This window comes from Blennius ocellaris, assembly GCF_963422515.1.
Source record: "Blennius ocellaris genome assembly, chromosome: 7".
Classification (NCBI taxonomy): Eukaryota; Metazoa; Chordata; class Actinopteri; order Blenniiformes; family Blenniidae; genus Blennius; species Blennius ocellaris.
This window is the reverse complement of record NC_137656.1, coordinates 30,159,085-30,179,959: the sequence shown is the minus strand read 5'-3', so window position 1 is coordinate 30,179,959 and position 20,875 is coordinate 30,159,085. Positions and strand designations below refer to the sequence as shown.

The 20,875-nt window shown below is 48.0% G+C and overlaps 2 protein-coding genes across 2 annotated transcripts in view; both read right to left on the bottom strand.

The window, feature by feature from the left end:
* LOC308132059 (3-hydroxy-3-methylglutaryl-coenzyme A reductase-like) overlaps positions 1 to 1,589 on the bottom strand; it is a 34,149-nt gene extending 32,560 nt beyond the window's left edge. The window contains exon 1 of the mRNA XM_080499002.1: positions 1,472 to 1,589. The gene's annotated coding sequence lies outside the window, so the exon portion shown is untranslated. The remainder of the gene's footprint in view (positions 1 to 1,471) is intronic.
* A 143-nt stretch (positions 1,590 to 1,732) lies between these two features.
* Positions 1,733 to 20,875, bottom strand: part of LOC308132260 (transcriptional regulator protein Pur-beta) — a 39,532-nt gene continuing 20,389 nt past the window's right edge. The window contains exon 2 of the mRNA XM_080499276.1: positions 1,733 to 1,748. The gene's annotated coding sequence lies outside the window, so the exon portion shown is untranslated. The remainder of the gene's footprint in view (positions 1,749 to 20,875) is intronic.

The window sequence follows — 20,875 nt, the reverse complement described above, 5'->3', positions numbered from 1 at the left end:
ACATGTTGTCATGAAGAATTGGATAGCACAGTGCTCCTACACCAGCCTGACTGCAAACTGTGGAATAGATTTCCTGACTTATTACTCCACGTCTCATTGAGACCCACCTCCCTTCAGGAAATCCAGTCCACAGTTTGCAGCCAGCCAGCAGAGCAGTGGCAAGGGAAACACTGGAAGTCATTTCAGCAACAATAAAGCAGACGAGACTTCATGGATCGGAAACCTCCGCAGGTTGGATCAGAAATTTCCAATCCGTGAATTACGTTGTTATTGGAACCCGATACTGGATGGGATCGGCCCCATCCTGAATTGGTAGATGCTTCTCACTGCTGAATGCGTAAGGCTGTTGGAGCTGCGCATCACATCGACGCACAGAGGGTTGCAGTGACAATGGCTTCACACATCGTTTACGTATGGAGTATGAATTAGCCTTAATTCATTATCATCATCATCCTCATCATCATTAATCATTTCAATCTGAGTGGAGAAGTTAAATTTTTTATCAAATCATTTTAAAAGGGAAAAGAAGATATTAATATCTTCTTTTCCTTAAAGGCCCGTCCCAACCAGTAAACCGGTTCACCTAAACCAGCTGTTTCTGGCCTGTCATCCACACCAGTAGACTAAGTACATTTATGAGCAGGATTCTACTTCTAAAGTTCTATGTGCTCTGTTCTCTGCGTTATTGGCATCTTTGGGGAGTCAAAGCGCCCCTAAAGGCCTGGCATGTGTACTACAGGCCCTGAAGCCTCGTGTTGTGTCGTGTTCATTGTGACGTGTGGACAGAGGTTTTTTGGCGAAGGCTGGGGAGAAAAAAGATCATTTTTTTCGTGTGTGGATGTGGCCTAAGAGACATACAAAATAATGACCATGGTAACAGCACAATTAAGAACAATAAAATTAAAATATGTGGCCATGCTACATTACTGGCGACATTCTCCATAAGAACTGAAACATTGAGCCATGAAACAGGAAGACAAAAAACCTGAAACTCTATAACAGCATGAAAGTTGAGATATGTGAGTTGATTATATATATATATATATATATACACACACACACACACACACACACACACACATATACAGCTGATTTCAATATATTTTTTCTATTTGATAATTTATCATCATACATTCCTTTTTTATTGCAGTGTATCATGTGTATGTATGTACTGGAACTTCTGTACTGTGACTATAATATCAGATGCCTGCCAATACCATAATAATCAGGATGACTTATTTTACTCATTAATAAATCCTTTTGAGGGAAAATTAGAAGGTATCACTGTTAATTATCTAGATTTCATAATTAATAGGTATAACAACCGTACATATTTTCTGGGTACACTGTCACTTTAAGTATGCAAATGAGACGAGTTCAGCGGAAGATTAAACTCGCCGACTTTATCTCCTAATACACTGAGCGTCTTTCAGCGCCTGTCCTCTGAACGCAGCGGTGGGCGCAGACTTACCGGGGCGAGGAAAGCGAGGGTGAGGGTGGTCGAGGAGTTGGTTCCTGTCCCCTGGGATGTTGACTGACGGCGGTCACACGGAGAGCCGGCCTCACAGTGGGGCGGCTGCTCTCCTCCACTAGCGCCACACCGATGGAACGATGGCACGCTTACGCGTCGGCCGACGCCTCGGCCAATCAGTGCGGTCACCTGCTCCGCCAGCGCTTTAGTCACGCCCCGTTTCCACGGCGACAGCGGTGATGGGGCGGGGCCAGGGTGAAGACGAGTAATCTCACCACTGCTGAAAGATGTTAGAGAGGACACGCTGAGGGGTCGTCTGAAAATTACTCCAACAGCTCAGGGATGACTTTTACATTACTTTAACGTGTGTGTGTGTGTGTGTGTGTGTGTGTGTGTGTGTGTGTGTGTGTGTGTGTGTGTGTTGTATGTATTGTAATTTTTATATTATACATATATACAAATTACAGTATTACTAAGTCTGAATTGTAATGTGTTACACCACTTATGTATTGCTTTTGAGTTACTTTGACCAAAATAATCCTAAATATGACTAGGCATTTTAAATTGTGGAAAGTAGCTTATTGTAGCTGATTCTACCTTCAGTGAAGGTGATGTAGTATAATGACTTTTTAGGCTCATAAAGCTAAATTAATATAATAGATAGAGTAAAAGCCCATGGTACCATACAATAACTAATTATGCTCATCAGAATCACAAAAGCAAATATTTAAAGTCGAGGCTGATTCATATGAAAAACAAAGCAAAGCTGATGACATGACAACACACGCGATATCTTTATCTGGTTGTTTATTTTACTTTAATTCTAGCTCATGACATATAGGTAGCATGCACTGAATGGACAAAACCTATGCTTTATCAATATTACAAAGGTCATATGAAGACTGGACCTGCTATTTTTGCTGTCATTATTAAATGTCATTAAATATAAGATCACACACAGCATGGAAAGTGCCATCAAAGCCAGATTAAGTCAAACAAACAAATAATATAAGGTCCATAAGTCCACAGTGCACTTGTTTGACCAAATACATGATACTTTCTGGTAATGATACTTAGAATCCACCACAGAGAGAATCAGACACCAATGTACCAATAAACACATTGGTGTCGAAACTGAGACGAAATAGGAACAGGCCCCTTTCTTACAAGGTTTCACTGTTAAGGATTACTTTAAACCAGAATTTTTAAATTATGAAAAAGTATTTTCTTTCAAACCAAGTGTTTACGTGAAGGCTGCAGAAAATCCCAGTGACATTATTAGGTATTTTAGTCATAGCTATGCTTGCTTTGCAACAGTTTGTAATTTGCAGACAGTCCCTGCACACTGTAATACAGCCTGCTCATAGAGACCAATGTTGTTTCTCCTGCTACTTTGGCTCAATGAGCATGAGGCATATATAGAAAGACAGAGAAAGAAAAGTTTGAGGCCCTGTTTACACGATAACATTTCACGTGACAACACCTAATCCATTAAAAAAAGGAGTGTGTTGACACAGGACAACAATGTAGTTATTATGCCGGGCCATGGGAGGGTGCTGTTGCTTGATTTTGTAATCAGAATCAGAATCAGAATGACTTTATTAATCCCTTGGGATGACTCCCTCAGGGAAATTCAAGTTCCATCAGCTTTTTACAGGACAGGGGCAGCACACAGAGAGCAAAGAACAAAGAATAAATTAATTAGGATAAGTCTAAAAAAAAATTATTAAACAAAAAAATAATTATGTACAATATTATATAGACTCTTCACTAACCTTTATTCAATAGAAATAGCAAAAAAAGAATAAAAACTCCAAATAAAATATGGAAGTGTAAAGTGACAGTTGATGTTAAAATGCACTGTGGTTACAGACAGGGTGATGAGGTGGATAGCTGCTACTTCCCTTCTGTCCTATGACCCCCCCCCCCCCCCCAGTGAGGAGTTGTATAGCTTGATGGCCTGAGGGACAAAGGAATTCTTAAGTCTGAAACCACACAGACTTGTGTGCAGAGAAGAATAGGCTATAAACATGAGGAAAATGGAGAGCACCCGACATCCGCATGGAGTGATGATGCATCGGATGCTATCAGGGGTGAGTCTCAACTATAAATCTACCGATACAGACGATAAAACTAGAATACTGACCATGAGCCAAATCACTGCGGGTCGCCATGTTTGTTTACAAGGATGGAAGGGGAAGGGAGGGAGCGAGCTGCGCACGCACAGTAACAGGCTAAATAGCTTCCAGCAATCTCTGCAGGAGGGATTAGTGGCCGTGAAAGAATCTTTCCACCTTGGGAGCTGGATTAAAAACTTCACGATGCCGTGTAAACGAACCCCCAACAGTGAAGAAAGTTTTGCTGATAGACTCGTAATCATTGTCATGTAAACAGGGCCTGAGAGTTCAGGATGTTTTGTTTCAGAGTTATTGATGCTGAAAGTCCGACTCTTTCCAACTAAAGCAAAGTGTTTTGAAGGAGAGAGTTTCCTCAGTGTCATAGCAGGTTAAATTTGATTATTGTGTTCTCGTCCTTTTCTTCGTTTAATACAAGAAGAATCATAGACGCAAACATAAAGGAATTTTGTAAAAGGCAAAAAGCTAATGCAGTTTTCTTTCAGGAAACATATTCTCTATGCAAGAGAGACATTTTATTCAGCCGTGGTACAAACCACTCTTCATGGATTAATTATGATGTAATATAAAGATAAGAGTTGTATTTCTCTTCCTGAGGGTACACACCCATCATTTAAGGTAGCAAGAGGCACAAGTCAAAAACTATTATTCATTGTAGTGACTGAATTATTGGCAATTCTGGGGGAATAAATCAATATTGAAGGTATGAATATGAATGAACATCAGTTGATCATAAGAAAGCTTGAAGATGATCAATGTCATCTAGGTAGACAGCCCAACCCTCCATCCCCGGCACAACGATGTTCATAAGGCCGGCATGTTGCCGGCGCATTAAGCAAACCGAAACTCATGACAGTTGTTGGGATCTCACAGGACCACAGAAAGTTTGTTCATTTCTGGGGAGAGACAATATTCATTTGTCATGAGACGCAGTCATGACATGAATTCTGACCCAGGAATGTGATGGCCTTTCACATCTAGAGTGGGGAAGGGGGGACATTCTCCAGGACCTTCCTCCCCCCCTTTCTGCTCAAGGCTCTCCCCCATGCATTTAGCGTGGGAGTGTCACACACTGATTGGTTGAAGCTCTCAGGCTTTGACACCTCTGAAGTCACACGTGGACAAAAGGCTTCAGCCAGCCTCCATCGCTCTCTTGCAAAGCAAACTCCAAGGAGGTGAGTTGCTGGAGAGCAGCTCATCCAGCGTTAGCACACAGCTAACACCAGAGGCCTGCAAGCAGGGGCCTCCACTCCCCTCTTGCAACGAAGACTCCGAGGAAACCTTCTCCTGATCCAGAGACCAGCGCCCAGAGTCTGATCTCCAGGAAAACCAAGCAGTTCCTCCAGGACGGACCAGGGAAACGACGCCTCACAGAACTTCTTTGTGTTTTCCTCAACCAGCAGGAAAACCATCACAGACCTGAGCGACCAGCTCCTCAGTCTGGACAAAAGGAACAACCAGGAGCTACAAAGAAGGACTCCTGAAACATCAACTTCATCTTCTTCTCCTCAGCCTGCAGAACCAGCAACCACAGTTAGCAGGAGGTGCTAACTACAGGAGAAGACACCAGCTTCCCTCCAGCAGGACAACAACTGAACTCCTTCAAGGAAGTGGTAACAACTGGGCTTTACCTGAGATTAGTTAAACCTGATGCTATGATAGAACTGTTTAACTTTATGAAGATGTGTTGGTTCTGTTACAGTGATTGAGTTCTATAGATAATGATATTAGGAGCAGTGATCAACCTGTAAACCACTGTTAGCTCTGCCACAGACACAGGGTCTGCATGCTAATCTTTGCTTTACTAACTAGTTAACTCACAATCCTACACATATCACATCAAAGACAACATCACACAGTAACTGAACACCATCTGACGACTCCTGACGTTTTACAAAACAAGTCTCATTCACATCAAGTCATTCTAGAAATGGTCCTTTAGCAGAGACACACAGGAAGCACATGCTACGGCTAGCTTCTATTGTTCCATTGCTATCAGCACATGGTGGAGACCCAGGACAGACTTCCTGTTCTCTGATAACCTCCATTTGGAATGTAGTTTCTTGTGATCCGCCATCTTGTTTTGTAGTTCCATCACACGTCTCACACACACACTCCCTCCAACTCTCTCTCTCTCTCTTTTTCTCTCTCCACACACACACACACACACACACACACACACACACACACACACACACACACACACACACACACACACACACACACACACACACACACACACACACACCAACACACACCCAGCTGTACATAGGTAGTTAGAATCTGTGTTTTATTTGTTTTCATTGTTAATAAATATAATGTTTAGAATCATACTTGCTGTTTTATTAATGAGCACAAAGGTGAATGAAATGTCGACCTATTCTGTGTCAAGAATTCCAACATCCTTCAAGCTTTACTGTTAATTCTGGTAATTGTAGTTAATTTAACTATTAATTCAAATTCCTGATTAAGTGTTTAGTATATCTTATGAGACTGATAGAACTGAATTGGCTATAATTTCCTGTTAAGACAGGTGGAGCTCCGAGGTTTTGATACACATCAGATTAAATTTCAATAACATTATTAATAACCATCTTTGATAATTATTAATCATTATCGATAACCAACCACAACATAAATAGTGATCCTTATGAGGTAGTAAATCCCTACACAGTATAGGAAAACAGTCCAGAAGGTGTTATAAAAGCAGACCTCTCTGGCTCTCCTTGTCAGTGGTATTTGCCAGTAACCCTTCAATTAATAAAATGTACTCACAAACTGAGCTGAGCCAACCTGATCAATGCAGTCTTCCATGTGCAGCAGTGTATAAGCATCGGGTTTGGTGACCCCGTTCACCTTCTGGTAGTCCGTACAAAACCTTGGACTCCCATCAGATTATCCACTAACAGACAAGGCGATGACCAGCTAGATGCAGAGAGTTCGGAATTACCATTGTCTAGCATATACTGTAACTCCCAGTTCATCACTTTACGCTTCTCTTCTGACACCCAGTAGGAATGCTGGCGGATTGGCTGCTAAACCTAGTGTCTCCTGCATTACTTCACGAGCAGCTAACTCCACGGCAGCCCAACTCCCAATCCTGGTTTAACTCAACATAGTAACCACGAAGCAGAGATTTCAGGGTCTGGTGAAATCTTTCCAGAGCCCCTTGACTCTGAGCATGGTATGCAGATGCCTGGTTATGCCTTACATGCAACAACTTCAAAACCTGAGCAAACAGATGAGAAAAAAAATTGTGCCCTGATCACTCTAGAAAAACACTTTAGGAATGTCAAAGATGGAAATGAAGTGAGTCAGGGCCTTTACCACAGACTCAACATTAATAGTATGGAGTGGGCAGCTGGATACCTTGTACAATGACACATCACTGTCAGCAAGGAGTTGCCACCAGCCTTGGGATGAGGCAAGGGACCAACACAGTCAATGACCAGATGCTTAAATGGCTGTGCAATAGCTGGGATAGGACACAAAGGAGCTGGCATAATACTCTGGTTCGGTTTCCCTGTCATCTGGCGTGTTCTTATATACCCAGACATATACTTCTTTAACCGAGGCCAGAAATACTGCAGAATGTAATTGTAAGTCTTGTGGACTCCAAGATGTCCAGACTGATCATGGGAAGCCCTTGGCACTTCATTGCAAAAGTTAGAAGGACCAGACCACCAACAAAGGTTTCCCCATGCAGCAACCATTTTCTCACCAATAAACCATCTTGCAAAGCGTACCCACTTTGCAGCACGTTCTGCCTCCTCAACAGTGAGAACCTGGTCAAACAAATAACTCATAGAGGGATCTGCTTTCTGCCCTGTCAACAGATTGATGTGCACAGAGAAAACGTCACTCTCTCCTGCCCCCAAGTTCAGGCTCAGACTCTGACTCTGCATGGTGCATTGCCTGTGTCAAAGCACAAGCTGTTAAAAACCCTAGGAAAATGCTGTGCACTCTCATTTGGCTTTTCTGTAATAAGGGGTGAAAATGTTACTATGGGTGGAGGTGGTGGACCATCAGCCCACACATGGCCCCCAGCAAGATCGTTACTAAGAATGACATCCACCCCCTCAATGGAAAGGGCCGGTCTAACATCCCCATGGCAACCTCCCCCTGAACCAACCCACAGTTCAGCGTCAGTCTGTGCAGCAGAACCGGCAACACAGTTCGCCCCATTCCCCACATAAGAACAAAGTCTGCAGTATTGGTTTCTTCTGAAAAGGGCAAGACAGAGCTCACAATGTACGAGTCAAAAGCCCCAGTATCTCTCAGAATTTTAACCGGTACAGTGCCATCACTCCCCACCAGTGACACCCAGCCGTCTGAGACAAAGGCTGAGAAATCTGCCTCATCCAAACTACGCCTCTCTCCAGCTTCCTTCTGAGAAGAGGAAATGGCAAGACCAGCATGCTTCACAGAGGCAGCAAAAGCTGCAGATTGAGCTTGGGCACTATTCCTAAGTTTAGGACCATCCCCTTTCCAATGCCCCCTGCCTTTGCAATAGTGGCATGTTTTGGTTGAGTCAGACTGTACTTGACCCCATGCAACCCGTTCTGGCCTACTGTTACCCCGGCGAGGACTGCCTATTTCCTGCCCCTGAACCTGACCTTCCACACGGAATTTACTGCCTCCCTGGTAACCAAAATCATTCCGAGGGTAGTACTCACAGCCACCCCTGTGCTGTGTTTAAGCACATACTCACTTGCCAGCTTAGCAGCCGTGGCAGCAGTTTTCACTTTATGCTCACTAATATACACAGCAATGTGACCGGGAACAGAGTTCTTAAACTGCTCTAATGCAACCAAATCACAAAGGTCACCAAAAGAGACAACCTCCAAGGAAGCACCAACAACTGAAATGAGTCACCAGCTCCCTGGCAAACTCAACATGAGTCTGCTTCCCAGACTTCTCTAGGTCTGAAACCTATGCCTCTGGCACCAACTCATAAGTAGGCCTGTCGCAATAATCAATAAATCAATTAATTGCGCGATAATTTAAAATGAGCTCGATGAGTTTGCCAGGCTCGATCATTTTACATTTACTAAAAACACCAGATAATGAATTAACTTCGCTGCATCTGTCTCGACTGACTCCTCTTGGTTCCTTAGTGTAATGAGGAGTGACCCTTCCTGTCAGTCTCTCTTGTGTGGGGAGGTGGGGCACCTGGCACACCTCGAGTGCAGCATGAGAGCCCTGTGAGGAGTAGAGGGGAGATTTGGAGGAATAAACAACAATGGAATTGGTTTCTAAGCCGAAAGCACCAGCTGATGTGTGGGAACATTTTGGATTTAAGCCAAATGACCGCGGTGAAATATGGAACATAAATGAGTTTCAAACATGGTTTGTGTTAAATGCGGCAACATGACAAACACTTGCCTTCACCTGAAACAAAGCCACTCGTTGCAGTTTTCCCAGCTGGTAAAAAAATAAAGTCTACCAAAGAGGCTGAGGGGCCATCACCATCTTCCCGAGAGTCCACCATCACTGGGGTATTTATGAAGCAAACAAAATATAAACATGACAGTGCCAAATGCTGCTCATTCACAGACGGTGTAATTCGCTGCATCACCATAGAGATGCAGCCCTTTAACACTGTCAAAAAGCCAACATTTAGACACATGTTACAAACATTTGACCGGCAGTACAAATTGCCAGGCCAACACAGGGTGTCACAAACAGCTATTCCACAGCTGTACAACAATGTGAAAGACGACATACAAAGGAGATTAAAGACATCCCATTTTACTCTGCCACTACGGACATGTGGTCAAGCTCAAACATAAACCCCTATATGAGCTTGACCATACACTACATAACTGCTGACTGGACCCTGCACTCCAAGTGTTTGGAGACAAGACATGTTCCAGATAACCATATTGCTGACACCCTTAGAGAAAACTTGAAGTCCGCTTTAGTAGACTGGGGACTGGATGAGCACAAACTAGTCTGCCTCACTACAGACAATGGTGCTAACATTGTTGCTGCGGTAAGGAATCTTGGCTGGCCATGGCTCAATTGCTTTGGCTACGACCTCCATCTTTCTGTCCCATGGTCTGGACAGTGACAAAGATCGGACAGCGTGTGCCATAGGACTCTGTAAAAGTTTGGTCAACACATCCAACCTGAGCTGGATTAAGAGGAGACAGGGGAAGGCACAGAGTGAGGCTAATCTTCCCCAACACAGTCTAATACTGGTGAGTCGTTCATGTTTAATTCATCATTGATAGTTCCATTTAACAAAATATTAAGAGTTGTTATTTTTATTTTATAGCGGCCTGTAATGTCTGTACTTTCATGAGCATGTTTACATTGCGATATAATCAGCATCTAATTGAGACTGTAGTATTTTAGTATTTACATATGCCCTAGTGTGGAGGCAGAGATGAGATGGACGAATGAGTCATGTCGTTTTCTTTATTTCCTCCAACAGCAATGGCAATTCACCCGTCAAAACCCTCTCTGTGTCACTGCACTTCCCCTTATAACACCTCCTCACTACCAACACACCACCCTATGTCATTGACACACCCACTCCATTCTGTTTGGGAAAATCCCCCCCTCAGGTGCACACCACACAGCCCCCCCCCCCCCCCCCCCCCCCGAACAATCAGAATGGTACAATAAGAAAAAACACAAAACACAACTAAACAGGTTTTTTTATTCCCGCTTGGGAGGGCTGCACACCCAACCATATCAGCTGCGCTGCAGCACCACAGGAGGAGGTGCAGGAGGAGGTTCAGATACCGGCACTGGGGTTAATGCAGGTGATGCAAGGAATGGCAGCTGACGACTTGGGGGGGCGCCCATGTCTCGGGCCTGTGCCACCTCCACCGGCTGCTCTGGCATGGTGTAGGCCGGCTTCAGGCGGTCCAGTGAAACCCGGACCCGTTTACCCCCCATGTCCACCACAAAGTTCTTCGTCCCCGCCGCCAGGATGTGAAAGGGGCCGTCATACGGCGGCTGAGGTGGTGAACGGTGAGCGTCATGTCGAATGAAGACATATTTGGTTGTCATAAGGTTCTTTGGAACGTATGACCGGGTAAGGCAGTGATGAACTGGAATTGGGTCGAATGTACGGACTGCCTCGTGGAAAATTAGCTGTGACCCCCCAGGGTTCCGATTGCTCTGGCAGGAACTCCCCAGGGACCCGTAGTGGCTGCCCCAACACCAGCTCCGCAGATGATGACTGGAGATCTTCCTTCGGAGCCGAACACAGGCCCAACATGACCAATGGCAGTCGGTCAGCCCAGTTGCTGTCTGTGAGTGTGGCTCGGAGAGCGGCCTTCATGGAAACACACTTGGCCTGTGGGTTGAACACCGTTGTCCGGTGCAGCTGCACTCCCAGGCCTTTAGCCACCTCTGTCCACAGCTGAGAGGTGAACTGGGAGCCTCTGTCCAAAGTGACGTCCAATAGTGTGCTGAACCGTGCCACCCAGGTGGCTAGGAAAGCGCGAGCCACCTTAGCCAAAGTCGTTGAAGACAGTGGGACCGCCTCTGGCCACCTCCTGGTCCTGTCCACCGTGGTGAGGAGGTGAGTAAAGCCTTGGGAGGGAGGCTTTACTCACCTCTGGCCACCTCGTGGTCCTGTCCACCATGGTGAGGAGGGGAGTAAAGCCTTGGGAGGGAGGCAGTGGACCCACCAAGTACAGATGCACATGATCGAACCTCCTTTCAGGAACCAGGAATGGCTCCAAGGGGGCTATGGCGTGACGCGGTACCTCTGACCGCTGACACGCCAAACAGGAGGCTGCCCAGCTCCTGACGTCCTTCTTGAGGCCCGGCCAGACAAACTTTGCCCCCACCAGCTTCACTGATGCTCTCACGCCTGGATGCGATAGGGCATGAACAGCATCAAAAACCTGCCGTCTCCAGCCAGTAGGTACCATGGGGCGGGGCTGACCTGTAGACGCGTCACAGAGGAGTGTGGCACCATTGTCGTGGAACAGCAAATCCTGCAGCTGTAGACCTGTGGCTGATGTCCTGAAGGCCTGGATGTCAGAGTCTGCCTGCTGGTCGCTGGCCATGGCAGTGTAGTCCACCCCAAGGTGCACAGAGTCCACGTGTGCCCGGGAGAGGCAGTCGGCCAGGTGAAGAGGTGGTGCTGCTGCCGCCCAGACCATGGCTCCGAGGTCTTGGACATGGCGAAGGTGAGGGGCTTATGGTCCATAAATGCAGTAAACCGCCGACCTTCCAACAGGAACCTAAAATGGCGGACGGTGAGGAAAAGAGCCAAAAGTTCTCTGTCAAACGTGCTGTACTTCCACTCGTTGTCGTGCAGTTGTTTACTGAAAAACGCCAGAGGCTGCCAGGCTCCAGCCACCCATTGTTGACATACCGCCCCCACTGCGTAGTCTGAGGTATCGGTGGTGAGCGCTACCGGTGCCTTGGCCTTTTCGAAAGCCAGGATCCTTCCTGCGGACCAGTCCACTTCCTGCTTGGCCTTTCCGCCCCTCAGTGCTTCATACAGAGGCCATATCAGCTGAGCTGCATGTCAGATGAAGCGGTTGTAAAAATTCACCATGCCCAGGAACTCCTGCAGTGCCTTGATCGTCTTCGGGCGCGGAAAAGCAGTGATTGCTTTCACCTTAGCCGGTAAAGGCACCACTACACAGGTTGCAGCCAGCCAGCAGGCTAATGGAGTAGCATTGTGCTATCCAACTGTTCATGACATGTTGCTGTTTGGATGGATTTTACATTGAAAACACCGCAAAGCAACATAGCAACGAGCAATGTATGCAAAGCAACACAGCAGCATGGATGTTATCAAAGCAACACAGCAACGTGGATGTCATCAAAACAACGCAGCAATGAGCAATGTCAACACAGCAATGCAGCAACGTGGATGTTTTCAAAGCAACACAGCAATGTGGATTTTATCAAAGTAAGGCAGCAACATGGATGTTATCAAAGCCATTGTCCAGCAGGTGGAGCTCTGGTGCCAGACATCAGCGTTATAAAACTCTAGCTCTCCAAGAGAACAGCTCTGACATCAAAACAATGAACAGCAGCTCCTCCAGGCTGTCAGCAGGAGATTCACACCTCAGTGAAGTTGTGTCCTCCTCCACGCTAAACTCCCTGAAAATAGTCCCAATGGTTGGAGCTGCTTAGAGCTGGAAACATTCTGTTGATATAGAATTTCTCGTATAAAATCAAAAATAATGATAATAATTTGTTCTCCAAATTGAACTTTAACATCAGTAAAACACTGTTTTTCAAACCTAACTGACAATCATACAAACACTGAAGAAATGCCATCACAGACAAAGGGACATTTAGATCCAAACTCCATGGCAGGTTAAGAAGACAAATCCAAGATAATCCGCTATAATGACTAAAGTACAGTATACATGTAAAGACAGTTCGAGTAAGTAAAAATCTTGAGAAGTAAGTACATTGTGGATTTCACTGACGTGCTGCCTTGGGAGAAGGAGAGAAGCTGCCGTACCACCTCCCCTTTCTTTACCGGTTGATCGAAAACCTTCTTAAGCTCCTCGGTAAAGCAGGCCCAGGGCTGAATAACCGGTGAATCGTGGTTCCAGAGTGCCGTCACCTACCGAGCCACCTTCCCTCGCAGGAGGTTGGTGGTGTAGGTGATCTTGGCCCAATCAGAGGGATACTTGGAGGGCTGGAGGTTGACGACAAGGTGGCACTTCAGCAGGAACTGGTCATAGGAGCCCAGTTCCCCGGCGTTTGGTTCCGGTGGGGGAACGAAGCCACTGATGAATGTCTTGGATGGAAGCAGCGAGCTCCTGCAGCAGACGTTCATGCCGACCGAGTAGCGGCCCTTGTGAGGAGAGGGCTTCTCCCACTGAGTTGAGGTCTGCTGGGTTCATTTTGGGGCCAGAATATTGTGTTGCGGCTGAGAGCCGGTGCGTGGAGTCCTGAAACCCAGAAGCAGACCAGGTGCAATTAGCAATGATTTAATGAGATTGCAAGACCTGGGAGATGAGGGAACGGTGACTCCAGGATGCAGAGTGTGCAGGCGAGAGGACCGCAGCAGGGAGGCGCGCTGCACCGGGAGGAGGTGGCTGAGGATGCATGGAGTGGGGAGCTGAGAGCGCACGAGGAGCGCCACAGGGAGTGCTGCACAGCGAGGAGGGGTGGCCGAGGACGCTTGAAGTGGGAAGCCATAGAGTGCATTCACGAAGCAGGTGACTCTGAAGAGAGACACAGTCTTCTGGCACCGGACCGCCTCACTGCAGGGCTTAAGTGGTGGGAGCAATCAATTAGGAAATTACCTGTAGGAGTGTCAGTGAGGAGGATCCGGTGCTGGAGCGAGGTGTGGATCCTCACGCTTTTCCTTTTAAATAAACAATGATCTCATTCATCAATGAAGTCAAAGTTCATGACAGGCCACCATGACTGGCTTACACTTCAAAATTCTACCTTACTGTGGAAAATGTACCAGTTTTCATCACCTGTTTGACGTACAGCAGTGGTTCTCAATTATTTTCTGTCATGCCCCCCCTAAGGACAGAATTTTTTTCAGGCCCCCCCCCTGAATTGTACTACCATTGAGAACCTGATAATATTTATTTATTTATCTGTATAAACCACTGTATGAGTTGCTGCACCAGCATTCTGCATACAATCGCCTGATTATCAAAATAAATTAATAAAATGAGCTGGAGTCCCTTTTTTAATCGTTCAAGCATGAATAAAGACACTAATACTGAAAGTCGCGCCTGCCTCACGCCCCCCCTGACACCCCACCACGCCCCCCCAGGGGGGCTCGCCCCACCATTTGAGAAGCACTGACGTACAGTAATGTATTCCAATTTTCTAAAGCAGCATTTATTTGCTATGGTTGCGGTAATAGGACATTCTTATTTTCAAAAAAGGGATAAACTGAGTTTATATCAAGTACAGGGAGTACTTACTAGTGCAATAGGTATGGTTGCCACGACTATGCCAAGAAAACACATGGCTTTCTTCTCTGATCCATTTGAATCAAAATGAATTATGCTTAACTCACAATGCGGTTCTAATTTTTGGAAAATTCTATTATTTTGCTTAGTATGTTTACCCATAAACACTTGTGATCACATATTACCTGTGTGATGTCCTCATTGTCCCAGTGCTGTAATTGCATCACAAGAGTGCGATCAAAATCAGAAGCTTCAACATCATTTTCTAATTCCTACAGAAGTGTATCAGCCTATACATGTAGGCTGTACATGTATAGGGTGTACATGTATGGGCTGTACCCATGTACTTCCACTGCATCTTAAGTCGCTCCTGGACTCTGACTCTCATGATATTTTTCACTGGTCAAATCAACCATTTCAATAGCAGGTTGAGGATGTCGTTAGCAGTCAGGAGGCGATGGTGACGTCTATCACCAGGATCATTTCATTTGTCGTGTTGCCCCTGCCCACTGAGGTTTATTTATTTATTTCAAATTCAGTTGGGGTTGCATTTTAGTCATGTGATACCTTTGTAATTGCTGTCATATTTTGGGATGAGGCCCTGAGCTTTTTGGATTTGGGCTGCATTTGAAACTGCACATTCTGTAAAGAATATGAGAACAAAAATATAATTTTATTGTTGATGTCCACAGTAATTTCAGTTACGGTGATTTAATATTAAATGGTATGCAAAACCAAGCACAAAATTCAGAAGTGTCTGAAAAGCTGAAACGTTTCTAATTTCAATTGTTCTACAATCAATACTTTAACACAAATGTGTTTATTGTTGCTGTGAAGGGAATGTCCATGTTCCAGGAAATCCTAGTTATCATAACATCCATGTTTAGATAATTGTGGACTTGCTCCCATCAGGAAACAAGAGCTATGTATTGGTTTTTTCCACCGTTGAAAGTTTTGTTCCACCAGCATCTCTGGTCCTCACTTGATGATATTCATCATTCATCAGTGAGGAAATGAAGCCAGCTAATCTCAACCCTCCTGAGAGTCTCTTCAAATGCAGTGTTTCCCTCCATCTTTGGTCCGGGTATTACTTCATGTACTTCAAACAGCTCCTTTGGTCGTTGATTTAATTGTTCGTAAGCCTATTTTTTCCCCCCTAGCTTTTCCTGTGCTGCACTGTGCTGGTTGACAGATGGAGACCACAGTAAGTCGGTCACCATAAGAGCTTATACACTCTTCAATCTGCTCATGAGTCATGATGGAGAGCACAGCCTTGTCAACCTGCAGACGTCCAAGATGAAAGAGAAACTTAAAAAGAAACTCTGCTTTGAAAATAAACTAGCAAGACAGTCTATTAGTAATAACCATCCACTGAACATATCTGCTCCCCCTTGAACTGCAACCTTATCGTGGTGGGGGAGTTTGAGCACCCGAATGACCCTCGGAGCTCTGTTGTCAGGGGGCTTGCCCCCCCAGTAGGGTCTCCCAAGGCAAACAGGTCCGAGGAGACGGGTCAGACCAAAAGCAGTTCAAACCACCCCTATGGATACACACACGAGGAGCACGGAGACGTCGCCCAGATTGGCGCAGCCGGGGCCACACCCTGGAGCCAGGCCTGGGGTGGAGGCTCGCACGCGAGCGCCTGGTGGCCGCGTTCTTGCCCGCGGGACTCGGCCGGGCTCAGCCCGAAGGGACGACGCGGGCCCCTCCTCCTCTTCCTCCTGTGGGCCCACCACCTACAGAGGCTGCCGTAGGGGTCGGGTGCAGTGTGGATTGGGTGGCAGTCGACGGCAGGGGCCTCGACGACCCGATCCCCGGACATGGACTCTGGCTTTTGGGACATGGAATGTGACCTCGCTGGGGGGGAAGGAGCCCGAGCTTGTGAGGGAGGTTGAGAGATACCGTCTAGATATAGTCGGGCTCACCTCCACTCACAGCTTGGACTCTGGAACCCAGCTCCTCCACAGGGGCTGGATACTCCACTTCTCTGGAGTTGCCCGCGGTGTAAGGCGGCGGGCTGGAGTGGGCTTGCTTATTGCCCCACAGCTCAGCCGCCATGTGTTGGAGTTCACCCCGGTGAACGAGAGGGTTGCGTCCCTACGCCTACAAGTAGGGGACAGGTCTCTGACTGTTGTCTCGGCCTATGCACCGAACAGCAGTTCAGAGTACCCAACCTTCTTGGAGTCCCTGGGAGGGGTGCTGGATAGTGCCCCAACTGGGGACTCCATTGTTCTCCTGGGGGACTTCAACGCCCACGTGGCCAATGACAGTGAGACCTGGAAGGGGGTGATTGGGAGGAACGGCCTCCCCGATCTGAACCTGAGCGGTGTTCTGTTATTGGACTTATTGCACTTATGGACAGGCAGGCCCGCCCCTCCCTACACGCAGAACACGCGCTGTGCGTAGGGCCCCGCGATCCATGGGGGCCCCATTTTGCGCAAGTGAATAGAATTTCCCTCGGGATCAATAAAGTATCATTATAATCTGCAAATGCGCAAAGGATGCGCGTGCATTTTGCCGAGAGGCGGCGTAGAGCACCGCCACCAAGTCAACCTGAGGCAGGAGAGAGAGAGAAAAAAAAGAGACGAAAGCGCGAAGCACCACCATCTGACTAATCAGCGGTCAGATGTGCCGGCAGGCAGTTGTTTACAGGTAGAGAGTAGAGAGAGAGAGAGAGAGAGAGAGAGAGAGAGAGAGAGAGAGAGAGAGAGAGAGAGAGAGAGAGAGAGAGAGAGAGAGAGAGAGAGAGAGAGAGAGAGAGAGAGAGAGAGAGAGAGAGATGGCTTCCAAACGTCAATACAATAATAATAGTAATAATAATATTATTATTATGTTATTGGAAGGGGGCCCCCAAAATAAAATCCTGCTTAGGGCCGCCACTTGGCCAGGGGCGGCCCTGTGGACAGGGGTGTCCATAAGTGCACGTGGCACCAGGACACCCTAGGCCGGAGGTCAATGATAGACTTTGTGGTCGTGTCATCTGATCTCCGGTAACGTGTCTTGGACACTCGGGTAAAGAGAGGGGCAGAGCTGTCAACTGATGGTGAGTTGGATGCGCTGGACTGGGAGGAGGCCGGATAGACTCGGCAGGCCCAAACGTGTTATGAGGGTCTGCTGGGAACACCTGGCCGAGCCCTCCGTCCGCGCAGCTTTCAACTCCCACCTCCGGGAGAGCTTCTCACAGATCCCGAGGGAGGTTGGAGACATTGAGTCCGAGTGGACCATGTTCTCCACTTCCATTGTTGAAGCTGCTGCTCGGAGCTGTGGCCGCAGGGTCTCTGGCGCCTGTCGTGGCGGCAATCCCCGAACCCGGTGGTGGCAACCGGAAGTAAGGGATGCCGTCAAGCTGAAGAAGGAGTCCTACCGGGCACTGTTAGCTCATAGGACTCCTGAGGCAATCGACAGGTACCGGCAGGCCAAGCGAGCCGCAGCCCGGGCTGTGGTGGAGGCAAAAACTCGGGTCTGGGAGGAGTTCGGAGAGGCCATGGAGGAGGACTTTCGGTCGGCCTCGAGGAAATTCTGGCAAACCGTCCGGCGCCTTAGGCGGGGGAAGCAGTTCTCCACCAACACTGTTTACAGTGGAAGTGGGGAGCTGTTGACCTCAACTGGGGACATTGTTGGGCGGTGGAAGGAATACTTCGAGGACCTCCTCAATCCCACCACCACGTCTTCCATTGAGGAAGCAGAGACTGGGTTCTCAGAGGTGGACTCGTCCATTACCCAAGCTGAAGTCACCGAGGTTGTTGCTAAGCTCCTCGGTGGCAAGGCACCGGGAGTGGATGAGATTCGCCCAGAGTTCCTTAAGTCTCTGGATGTGCAGGGACTGTCGTGGCTGACTCGTCTCTGCAACATCGCGTGGCGGGCGGGGACAGTACCTCTGGACTGGCAGACCGGGGTGGTGGTCCCTCTCTTCAAGAAGGGGGATCGGAGGGTGTGTTCCAACTACAGAGGATCACACTCCTCAGCCTCCCGGGAAAGTCTACTCCAGGGTACTGGAGAGGAGGGTCTGGCCGTTAGTCGAACCTCGGATCCAAGAGGAACAATGCGGTTTTCGTCCTGGTTGTGGAACACTGGACCAGCTCTATACTCTCCACCAGTTCTCCTGATGGTGGAACACTGGACCAGCTCTATACCCTCCACCAGGTTCTCCTGATGGTGGAACACTGGACCAGCTCTATACCCTCCACCAGGTTCTCCTGATGGTGGAAACACTGGACCAGCTCTAGACCCTCCACCAGGTTCTCCTGATGGTGGAACACTGGACCAGCTCTATACCCTCCACCAGGTGCTCCTGATGGTGGAACACTGGACCAGCTCTATACCCTCCACCAGGTGCTTGAGGGTTTGTGGGAGTTCGCCCAACCAGTCCACATGTGTTTTGTGGATCTGGAGAAGGCGTTCGACCGCGTCCCCCGAGATGTCCTGTGGGGGGTGCTCCGGGAGTACGGAGTCCGGGGTCCCTTGTTGAGGGCTGTTCGGTCCTTGTATTCCCGGAGCAGGAGTCTGGTTCGCATTGCCGGCAGTAAGTCAGACCTGTTCCCAGTGCACGTTGGCCTCCGGCAGGGGTGTCCTTTATCACCGGTTCTGTTCATTACTTATATGGACAGAATTTCTAGGCACAGCCGGGGGCCGGAGGGGGTCCAGTTTGGGGACCACAGGATCTCATCTCTGCTCTTTGCGGATGATGTGGTTCTGTTGGCCCCATCCAGCCTGGACCTTCAGCGTGCACTGACGTGGTTCTCAGCCGAGTGTGAAGCAGCTGGGATGAAGATCAGCACCTCTAAATCTGAGGCCATGGTTCTCGACCGGAAAAAGGTGGCTTGCCCCCTCCAGGTCGGTGGAGTGCCCTTGTCCCAAATGGAGGAGTTCAAGTATCTTGGGGTCTTGTTCACGAGTGGGGGAAAGATGGAGCGTGAGATCGACAGGCGGATCGGTGCAGCGTCTGCAGTTATGCGGACGTTGTATCGGTCCGTCGTGGTGAAGAAGGAGCTGAGCCAAAAAGCGAAGCTCTCGATTTACCAGTCGATCTTCGTTCCTACCCTCACCTATGGTCATGAACTATGGGTCATGACCGAAAGAACGAGATCCCGGATGCAAGCGGCTGAAATGAGCTTCCTCCGTAGGGTGGCCGGCGTACCCTTAGGGATAGGGTGAGGAGCTCAGTCACCCTTAGAGATAGGGTGAGGAGCTCAGTCACCCTTAGAGATAGGGTGAGGAGCTCAGTCACCCTTAGAGATAGGGTGAGGAGCTCAGTCACCCTTAGAGATAGGGTGAGGAGCTCAGTCACCCTTAGAGATAGGGTGAGGAGCTCAGTCACCCCTAGAGATAGGGTGAGGAGCTCAGTCACCCTTAGAGATAGGGTGAGGAGCTCAGTCACCCTTAGAGATAGGGGAAGGAGCTCAGTCACCCTTAGAGATAGGGGGAGGAGCTCAGTCACCCCTAGAGATAGGGTGAGGAGCTCAGTCACCAGGGAGGAGCTCGGAGTAGAGCCGCTGCTCCTCCACATCCAGAGGAGCCAGCTGAGGTGGCTCGGGCATCTATTTCGGATGCCCCCCGGACGCCTCCCTAGGGAGGTGTTCCGGGCATGTCCCTCCGGTAGGAGGCCTCGGGGCAGACCCAGGACACGCTGGAGAGACTATGTCTCTCGGCTGGCCTGGGAACACCTTGGGGTGCCACCGGAGGAGCTGGAGGAAGAGTCTGGGGTGAGGGAAGTCTGGGCAACTCTGCTCAGACTGCTGCCTCCACGACCTGGCCTGGATAAGCGGTAGTCAATGGATGGATGGATGGATGAACATATCTGACTTATCATCAAAGATCCATACCAAGTATTTTTTGTGGTGGAACATTGTAATAGCTCCAAATCATTTAAAGGGTGTGATAAAAGTTTTAAGGTGGATTTTGTGCCAAACAATTGCAGTGTTGGCCTCGAATTCCCAATATGGCCCCAGAATGGCTGACAAGCGGTTTGAGCAATAAGAAAATAAATGATGGAGTCAGCTTTGTGGGTGGTCCACGTCTTTTAGTTCTTTTTATTTTTGAAAAGTGCACAACAAAAGTGCAAAGTGCCTAAAGTGTAGTGATGGTCCGTTTGAAGCCGCAGCACAAGGGCATGTGTCCAAAACAAAAACAAAAACACATAGCGCTTCAGAGGTCCGTTTCACGAAGCAGGTTTAAGGATTACCCCAGGTTAATTAACACCGAGTTGAGGGAAATGCGGGATTTTCCGTTTCACAAAGGGAGGTAACTCAAACCAGAGGAAGAGGGGTAACTCAAGCCTGTTTCACGAAGGGAGGTAACTCAAACCAGAGGAAGAGGGGTAACTCAAGCCTGTTTCACAAAGGGAGGTAACTCAAACCAGAGGAAGCGGGGTAACTCAAGCCTGTTTCACGAAG